Below are 10,856 nucleotides of genomic sequence, written 5' to 3'. Positions count from 1 at the left end.
TAGAGAGAGCTTGCACCACCCATCCAATGGCGCCCGAGCTCGCCTAAAGGAAGCCAACCGGCCAGGCCGCCACTGGCGAGAGCCACCACCATCACACTAGCACCCCACCGCCCAACAACCCATGTAGAGACAGACACCCGCGCCGCCAGTTGAGCAGAGCAGCCGTTGCTACCACCTACAGCCCGCCACCTCGCCAGCATGCTCCCCCAACACACAGCCTATCGCGCCACCGCCATGCTGTCGCGCCATCACCATGCCACCGTGCCGCAATGCCACCTCGCCCTTTGTCAGTGAGGCACCCCGATCCAGATGTGCCAGCCCATGGCAATGTAAAATAGGTTGGAAGCGTTGAACCCTTTGTCTCGGGCCGCATTGATATATATTGCGCATAAGCCTTGGCGTACAAGCTTTGGAGAGATCGATCTAAAAGATCGTTACAGGAGGCAGAGAAGAAACGCTAGGGGAGAGAGAAGTAGAGATAGAATAGGATTACATGTTTAAACACAAGTCCTATATCTATTCAACTATTCTAACACTCCCCCTCAATCTGAACCTCAAGGAGCTGTGCCGAGGTTAAGATTGTATGTGAATTTTTCCAATCCTCTCATTGTAAGTGGTTTTGTAAACCCATCTGCGGGCTGATCTCCTGTGGGAATGAACTTGATCTCAAGTAGCTTCCGAGCCACTCTTTCTCTGACAAAATGAAAATCAACCTCAATGTGTTTTGTTCGTGCATGAAAAACAGGATTGGCTGAGAGATATGTTGCTCCAATGTTATCACACCACAATCTTGCAGCCCGAGGAGCTTTAATACCAAGTTCATAAAGAAGTGTCTGAATCCACATTACTTCAGCTATAGCATTAGCCAAGGCTTTATATTCAACCTCTGTACTTGACCTTGAAACAGTGGCCTGTTTTCTTGCGCTCCATGACACAAGATTAGATCCCAAGAATACAGCAAAACCACCTGTAGATCTCCTATCATCAGCACATCCCGCCCAGTCTGCATCTGAATAAGCAGTTACAAGAAGAGATGGAGACTTGGTAATGTGAAGTCCAAGGCCTCCTGAGTACTTAAGATACCTTAGAATTCTCTTAACTACAGTCCAATGAGTAGTTCTAGGTGCATGCAAATATTGACATACCTTGTTCACTGAGTAGGAAATATCAGGACGTGTAAGAGTTAAATATTGCAAGGCACCTACAACACTCCTATAGTTTGTTGCATCTGCTGGTGAAAGAGCATCTCCACTTTCTACTGTGAGAGTTTCTGAGGTAGAAATTGGTGTACTAACCGGCTTGCAATTCTCCAAACCCACTCTTCTGAGAATATCAGTGGTGTATTTTTCCTGTGAGAGAAGTATGCCATCTTTAATTTTCTTTACTTCTATTCCAAGGAAATAATGGAGATCACCCAAATCCTTGAGAGCAAACTCCAACTTTAAATCCTTAAGCAAGCAGGTAGTAGCTTCTGCACTTGAGCTAGCAACAATTATATCATCAACATAGACAAGCACAAAGATAGTAATACTGTCTTTCCTGAAGAAGAACAATGATGTATCTGCCTTGGATGGTATGAACCCAAGGTGTTGTAACTGCATGCTTAATCTGGAATACCAAGCCCTTGGTGCTTGTTTCAGACCATATAATGCTTTATCCAACTTACAGACATATTGTGGTGTGTTGTGATCCTCATAACCTGGTGCTTGCCTCATGAACACTTCTTCCTCAAGAACACCATGAAGAAACGCGTTCTGAACATCTAGCTGTCTTAAGCTCCAACCTCTGGACATAGCAATAGACAAGACAAGTCGAATAGTGGAAGATTTAACAACAGGACTAAAGGTATCTTCATAATCAATTCCAAACCTTTGTTTAAATCCTTTGGCAACTAATCTGGCCTTATATCTGTCTATGCTTCCACCAGACTTTCTTTTTATCTTGTACACCCACTTACAATCAATAATATTGTCTCCATGTTTTGGTGGTACCAAGTGCCAACTTTTGTTTTTCATAAGTGCATTATATTCACTATCCATAGCTTCCTTCCAATCCTTATTAGCAAGGGCATCATGCAAATGAATTGGTTCACCAGTGGTGGTAAGAAAAGCACATTTGATTTTGTCATACCTAATTGTACCGTCATTGTACTGTTTTTCCTTCACAATACCTGACCGTGCCCTTGTTTGCCGACGAGGGGGCGTAGAATGCACAGGAACAGCCGCTGTAGATGGTGGTACAGAAGATCCTGGTGAAGCCTCCTCTGCCACAGAAAATCCCGCCGGCTCCCGATCCGATGCAGGGAACGAATCAGCCAGTTCCTGATCCGAGGCGGATCCTGGCGCAGATCTTGGCGACTGGTCAGCCGCTGGTGAGGCCCGTGCAGAGGTGGGACCGGCCACACGCCCGGGGTCGGCCGCTGCTGAGGCCCGCGACGACGTGGCAGTAGGAGACTCGCCCTCTCCCGCACATGCGCTGGCGTGCGAATTGAAGCGAGGGGGCATGGCGTGGGGCGATACAACGAGGCCAGTGGGCTCCACCCTGGCAGCGCGGTCGGCCACAGGCCCGCGCGAGTCCAGGCCCAGGGGCGAATCAGCCTCGGATCGTGTGCCAACAGCAGCAACAGGCTGAGCGCGTGGATCCGCCTGGGATCGCGTGCTGTCAGCCGGATCAGCAGCGTATTCCGTGCCTGTTTCGTCTGCTTCTTCATGCATAAAATGACGATTCAAATTAGCAGAAATATCAGCTGAATCAGAATTTCCTTGGGATTTTTGCACATGATCAACCTTAGTTAATTCGCCCACGTGATCAGAAGGTGCAGAAAGATCAGGTATAAGTGCTATTTCAGCACGGAGTAAGGCTCCCGCATTTGGATGTAGTTTGGCAAAAGGAAAAAGAGTCTCATCAAAAACAACATCTCATGAAATATAGATGCGTCCAGTGGATATTTCAAGACATTTGTACCCATTATGGAGGTTGCTATAACCAAGAAAAACACACTGAGTGGATCGAAATTCAAGTTTGTGATGATTGTATGGACGCAAATTGGGGTAGCAAGCACACCCAAAATTTTTGAGATAGTTGTAGTCAGGTTTTTGATGATACAGACGTTCTAATGGAGTGGAATTGCCAATGACTTTGCTGGGAAGCCTATTGATGAGGTAAGTGGCAGTGATGAAAGCTTCATCCCAATATTTGAGAGGCAGAGAGGCATGAGCTAAGAGAGAAAGGCCAACTTCAACTATGTGGCGATGTTTGCGTTCAGCAGAGCCGTTCTGCTGGTGGGCATGAGGGCATGACACATGATGCTCAATCCCTATGCTACGGAAGTAAGAATTGAGTTTCTCATACTCCCCTCCCCAGTCACTTTGGACTGACATAATCTTTCGATCAAATTGTCGTTCAACAAGTTTTTGAAACTCTTGGAAGACTGAAAAAACCTCAGATTTATATTTAAGCAAATAAATCCAGGTGAACTTGCTGTAATCATCAATGAAACTGACATAATATTTTTTCGTCCAAAAGAATCACGGGCATGGCCCCACACATCACTAAAAATAAGCTCCAAAGGAGCATGAGATACACTATAAGACTTAGGATAGGGAAGCTGATGACTCTTGGCACATTGGCAAGCTTCACAAACAGACTCACTAATGGAACTATGTGACAAAGGAAGACTATCTTTATTGACTACTTGTTGCACAATGACCGATGATGGATGTCCTAATCGTTGATGCCATCTTTCCAAAGAGGGTTTGACGGCGGAGTAGACTTGACGACGCCGGCGACTAAGTGCTCCGGGTGTGATGGGTAGAGACCCCCAATGCATCTACCGTGATGGAGAAGTTCCCTCGTTGCCCGATCCTTAATGAAAAAATAACGAGGGTGAGTTTCAAAGAAGACATTATTATCGGTGGCTAAACGAGACATGGATGCAAGATTTTTGTCAGCTTGTGGAACATGAAGGACATCCTTAAGAACTAGATCACGTTTAAGATTAGGGGAATTAATTGAGGCTTGACCAATGTGGCAAATATCCATACCTCCTCCGCTTGCGGTGTGGATCTGATCAGTGCCATGGTACCTCTCGCGAAGAGCTAGTTGCTCGAGTTCATTGGTAACATGGTCGGTGGCGCCAGAATCAACATACCAGACGCCATCTCCTCCTTGTTCACGCATGGCAGCAGCAACATGGCGAGCATCAGGGACGAAGTTCTCGTCGAAGCGATGCCAGCAATCCATCACCTCATGGCTAGAATTCTTGCAGAGCTGGCAGCACGGGCGAGGACGGGCGGCAGGGGGACGGCGGCCATTGTTGGAGTTGAAGCCGCCGCCGTTGGTGTAGTTGCCGCCGTTGTTGTTAGTGTAGCCGCCCCTGTTATGGTAGCCGTAGGTGCCACTAGAGCGAGCGCCGTCGCCCTGAGGAGCACCGCGTCCGCGGCCACCGCCACGACTCTGCCCCTGGTGACCGCGCCCACGGCCGCGGCCACGGGACGCGGAGTTAGCAGATGACTGCCGAAGATCACCACCATGGAGGAGGGTGAGGCGGGCATCAAAACTCAGAAGTTGATTGTATAACTCCTAGACGGTGATGGGTTCCACACGAGCGGCGAGTGCAGAAACCACCGGATTGTACTCCATGTCCAAACCAACGAGGATCTTGGAGACGATTTCCGGATCGGAGAGAGCCGCGGCAGTACATGCGACTTCATCAGTAAGGCTCTTGATCCTGCCAAGATAGTCAGCCATGGTCATGTTACCTTTTTTGAGATTTGTGAGCTCGATGCGGGTGCTGATGGCCTGGGCTTGACTCTGGGCAGCGAACATGGCATGGATGGCGCTCCAAAGTTCGGCCGGCGTCTGTAGCGTCGCGACCTGAGCAAGGATATCGCAGGAAAGAGATCCCATCAAATACCCTTGAAGCTGGTGCTGTTGTGCGTACCAGAGGGATCGGGCGTAGTTGAAGACTTGTTCTTCCTTGCCTTCCTTGGTAACGGTGAGGGTGGCGGCAGTGGCGGGCTCGTCCTGTCGAGGTGGTGTTCCATCTGAGCGCCTCTGATCTGAGGCAGCACAATGGCCTTCCATAGAAGGAAGTTTCCCCTCGTAAGCTTCTCCTGTGGTGGCGATCCGAGAGATCCCGCGGTGGTGGTGGAGGAAGACGGCGCGAAGGCGGAAGATGACGAGGTGATGAGCGCGCCAGCGGTAGTCGACATGCTCTCGGTCGAAGGAGGAAGATAGGTATAGTTTTGGGAGGTAGCTAGATGCGATCTATGATCTTTGAGGAAGAGGCTCTGATACCATGTAAAATAGGTTGGAAGCGTTGAACCCTTTGTCTCGGGCCGCATTGATATATATTGGGCATAAGCCTTGGCGTACAAGCTTTGGAGAGATCGATCTAAAAGATCGTTACAGGAGGCAGAGAAGAAACGCTACGGGAGAGAGAAGTAGAGATAGAATAGGATTACAGGTTTAAACACAAGTCCTATATCTATTCAACTATTCTAACAGGCAAGGCCGTTGGGAGGGGGACAAGGAGGCCTTGCCATCGCTAGCGGCGGTGTGGGAGGAGGAGGGTGCGAAGTAGAGAGCTGGCGGTGACACCCTAGGGTTCCTCCCCATCGCCTCATGGAGGCGACGTGGGAGGGTGGGTGTGGGATTTTTTCCAACCTTATTTTGTTTGTTTATTGATATTATGGCCAAAGGATTGTAGTGTCGACTGACTACATTGAACCATGTAAAGGGGGAAAGAATTGTATGAGATCTCACATTAGGTGAGATCGTGAGATAAATCTCAAAATTCATATTTATACATTTCAAAAAAAAACTAAAATTATTTGAAAACATTCCTGCGGGGTATGTCTACAAGTCCGAAAAAAACCGGCTCAAAACTCAATGTACATTTAGAGATTCAAAAAAGACACTTTCGAATGTGAATAGCGATAGCTTTGGGTGAATAGTACTTTGACACTATTCACATCAGATTTTGTCTTTTTTGTTTCTATTAATGTTGGTCGAATCAGGGGCTGAAACTTTTTTAGGTTGTACATCAAATATTGATGTGTGTCTACAAATTTTGTGAGAATGTTTGAACATGTATTTTCTTTTTCAAAAAAACCAATCTCATTGATCTCATATTCCTCCCCCATGTAAAGGGTGCGTATTTAGGAACCTCCAAAGCAATCATCGATGAAGTAAAATAGGAAGATGGAAGGATTCCCGTCAGCTGAAGTTGTTCATGAAAGGGAGTAATGAACATCGAGGCTCATTGTTTAGCAAAGGCAGGCCACCATAGCTCATGAGAGGCACTTACGGCTCACAAAGTGCTTGTTTAGTTTTTTGGTTGCTGTTTGATTGATGTTGTGGGGGGGGGATAATTTGGAGCTATGCTCCTTCAGATGATTTCCTCTCTCTAAAACAGGCAGGATGCCCCATTTGAGTTTGCACGGCTAGAACATTATATGTATTTACTTATTATGAATCATGGGGCTCTTGTATAAATTTGATTCCATGTTTAATTTTCATGCACAACTTTTATTATAAAAATTGGTGGGATCTTTTGTTTGCACCAGATGAACCAAGAATATTCTAGACAAGCACATCAAATAATCAAACCATCTGTGTGAAAACCACGCACATGTTGCCAAGTGATTATTACAAGCGATGTTATTTCAATACAAAGTGCATACCATGCACATGTTGCCAACTCATTGTTTGACCCAATTTGCAAGACACATTTTTCTAACTATTCAATTTATGCTATAGAAGTTCATATTAATTCACTTACCTAATATAATAGTACAATAGAAATAGATATAGGTTTCAGGCTTCAAAAATCTCAACCATGGTACAAAAAAATACAAACACACACACATACCCAAATATATCATCAAAATGTAATTAAATAGAACTTTTGATATAACCTAAATTCAAATTTAGTAGTATCAATTCTTTCCAGGATATGAAATACAATTGTATGTTTAAAAACACTAAAACTATTTTTTTAGCAATATTGTTTTGTGATTAACCATGCTAGCTAAATAAAAATAATTATAGTCATGAATAATGTATATGATAAATACATTTAGAAATATGAATGTTTAGTATAAAAACATTTATGATTTAAGAGCAAAGATGGTGCAAACACAATAATAGCTCTGATGATCATGTTTGCTTCCGTGGGAGCACCAGATCACGAATCATAAGAATTAAAGTTGACAGAGGCAGAGATGAGTGAAATGTGAGCAGCGAAATGAAAGTTTGGGCAAATAATGGTAGGCCGCTGCATCGGTAAGCAAAAGTAAGAGGTATGGGAGAGGAGAGCGACAAAGAAGTGATGACAAATATGTGAAGATTAAATCCAAATTAGGCACATAATCAGGAGTGCTGGATTTGATCGAGCCATATTATTTCTTAGTTGTAACTTGAAATGCTAGAATTTTCCTTAAAATGAAAAATCTAAAATGAAAAACATTTTTTATCCTACCTGTCTGGGCTCTCCCGTTTGCGCCCACCGGGGCGAGCACCGTGTCAATGACCAACACCACAATATGCTCGACAATCATCATGGCATCGATCATGACATACACGTGGACATGTTTGGAGAGCAACTAATTAACGAGCGCTTCTTCGGTAGCCTCGCAACGATCAGCGACACTTGGCACACTCTCAGCCATTCGTCACGTGTCGCACTCTGGACGCTCCCTCCGGATTTTGTTTTTTATTTTTCCGCGCGCGTTTTCGGCTTTTTAAGCAGTTTTTTCGGGTTTTTTCGACGTTTTGGTTTTCCACCGGTCTTCCCTAGCTTTTCGACCAAATTTTTTTTTAAAAAAAGAATTTTTTTGCGCAAAAAACATGTTTTCTTTTTTTTTCGCGAGAGCCACGGTTGTGCTTTCGCGAGAGTCACGGCCGTGCCTCTCGAAAATGGGGAAAAATGCTTTTTTTGTTTATTTTTCTTTCGCGAGAGTCACGGTTTTGCTTCCGTGAGAGGCACGTTTGTGCTTTCGCGAGAGTCACGGCCGTGCCTCCTCGGAAACGAAAAAAAAATCATTTTTTTTCCTTTCGCAAGAGTCACGGTTTTGCTTTCGCGAGAGGCACGGTTGTGATTTTGTTAGAAGCATGGTCGTGCCTCTTTCGGAAATGGAAAAAACCCGTGCTTTCGGTTCGTTTTTTTTGTGAATTTTTTTCGTCAAAACCTATCAACATGGGATCTAATTTTGAAGACCTCGACGCGAGGAATCCAACGGCGAAAGCGGTTTGAGATTTGGACACACGGTTTAAGAGATAAAACATTTTGAACACACGGTTGCGACAAGTGGCGCACATGCAGCACGCCACTTGTCGCAACCTGGGAGAGTTGGAGTGATCTTCGCAACGAGTACTCCTTAACTAGTGATTTCGACATGTTTGGGTATTGAAATATCGAGGTCCATCTCAGGTACTCCACACGGGCCCATGCATGTTTCCTTTCAATCGGGTGACGCGAAGTCTGAGGGCTTGGAGGTCAGATTGGGTAGTTTATGTCAACCGCGATGGTGCTCGGAGTATGGAAATATTATTTGGCGTGATAGGTGAGAATCATTATGCCACCCCAAAAGACTATATAGTGTGGTATATAGGGGATAAATTGCGCATACGCGCTGCACTTCGGCCAGGGCAAGTAGCACATTTGTTTTTTTTTTCTAATTTTTTTCTTGCTTTTCCTTCTTTATTTTTTTGTTTCTCCTTGTTCTCCTTAGGTAAGATGGATGATTATTTTTCCATGTTTTTTGAATATGTCAACAATTTTTCTAAACACATGAACATTTATTTGAGATACATGAACACACACATATGTTTTTAAATGAAAGTATAAATAGTTTTAAAAATATATGAATATTAATTTTCATATGCATGAACATTTTTCTGAACACATGCACACTTTTTCTCACATCCATAAAGTTTTTGAAAAAACATGCGAACAATTAGATGATCTTTTTTACATACGTGTGGATATGTTTTCCAACAGAATGCATATTTTTTTTCCACTTAACCTTTTTAAAATGTATATCTAAAACAAGTGAAATAAACCTATTTAAAAATACATTTTCTTCAAAGTGTTCCTCTCTTTGTTGGGCAGCACCTGAACAAGCCCATTAAGATGTCTTGGCGAATTGTCCCAATCACCTAGGCAGTAAGGGAGCCCCCATGCTACATCTATTTGTTTGTCGCAAACTGACGTGGTGATTTGAAAGTTTAAAGTTTGGGATCTTAGGTATGTTCGGAATACAAGAAAATCGGGTCGAGTGAGGTCCGCCTGAGTACCATTTGGTTCTACACAATCAAAAAGGGAGAATCCTTTTGGCTTCTGGTTGATTGTACTCTTTTAGGTTCATCGACTTCACAAATTAGCTCAAACTATTGAGTGAACTATATGATTTCCCCCACGGAATCTCTTGTAATATAGACAAGATTTGATTTTTTTGAAAACAAGAATATATGATCAGTAATATGAGACCAAAGGTAAAAGTACATATGATTTGTTGTATTCAAATGCGAAGATGTACTTTTCCTGAAATGATTATTGCTTTGGCCGCACGATTCAATATACGAAATGTTAAAAAAAGAAATTTAAGAAAAAAAGATAAAACTCTCAGGTTGCAACAAGTGACACACAGTGCGTAATTTTCACGAAAGGTGGTAGCCACGTTTGCAAGGGGTACCGCTTAACAGTGATTTTGGAAGAACTGAGGTTTTTGTTTTTTTGTTTTTGAGGAAGAACTGAGGTGTTGCCCTTTTGCTCGAAAAAAGAGGGTTCTGCCCATTCTGGGCCTCCAACACGTCCAGATCTATGCCTTCTTCAATCCACCGCTCGGCCCGATCCCCTTGGCCCCTCCCACATAACAAGTCCTCCGGTTGTCTCAAAAAAAAACATGACAAGTCCTCCATAACTAAAAAATAAAAAACATGACAAGTCCTCGAGTTAATTGCATGTTGGTACCACACTTGCTCACCTACTCACGAATCAGTACCACTACTCGTGCATGTCGCAGTTTAGTACCAACTCAGGGCCTAAGTGATGCATAACGTGCTGACAGCCGTATAAGTGAGTATTGACCGCGTATCCGACAGGTCGGGCCCACATGTCAGGTGACACGCTGGCCAATCGGCGCGTGCCCGGTGCGCTGACGAGGACGAGGCCGGTGCGGTCGGTTACATGGGCTCGGTCGGACTCGCCTCACTCTCGCTCGACCTCACTCTCACTCTCGCTCTCCCTCCTCTCTCCGATTCGCCGCCGCCCACCGCCCGCTGCCGCCGCCACCTCAACCGGGTCGCCGTCGCGCCATGGAGGACGAGAGCAGCCATGACTCAATCACGCAATACATGAACCTCTCCGACGACGAAGCCATGCATTACCGGGTGAGTTGTAGAGCTAGGGTTAGGGTTGGGTTATCAGATTTGGGGGGATTTGATTTGATTTGGGGATTTTGTTTTCCTTTTGTTCCTGTAGATCCCTGCTAGCATTGAAGACGAAGACTACAGTGGCATTGAGACAGCATCCAGAGTTCTTTGCCATCAGCATGATGTGGCGGCTGAGAGGCGTGTAGCATTCGAAGCATTTAACACGGGCAGGAGGTTCTTAGTTTGTCCTATGAGTGTAAGATTCTGTCCAAACTCTGTGTTAATGGTATTGTTTAATCTAGCCATGTGCATAGAATTGTGCAGTCCAGTGCATGGAATTCATGTTTTTTAATCTAGCCATATGTTGATGCACATTGTTTAATGAGTACTCTTGTACCATAGCTCTGATGGTCATTTTGTAGCTGTGTGAGGGTCATTTTGTAGCCATTTAGTACTACTGATGCTAATCAGTGGATTAG

Source organism: Triticum aestivum, chromosome 7B (genome assembly GCF_018294505.1).
Source record: "Triticum aestivum cultivar Chinese Spring chromosome 7B, IWGSC CS RefSeq v2.1, whole genome shotgun sequence".
Lineage (NCBI taxonomy): Eukaryota > Viridiplantae > Streptophyta > Magnoliopsida > Poales > Poaceae > Triticum > Triticum aestivum.
This window is presented reverse-complemented; position numbering follows the sequence as displayed.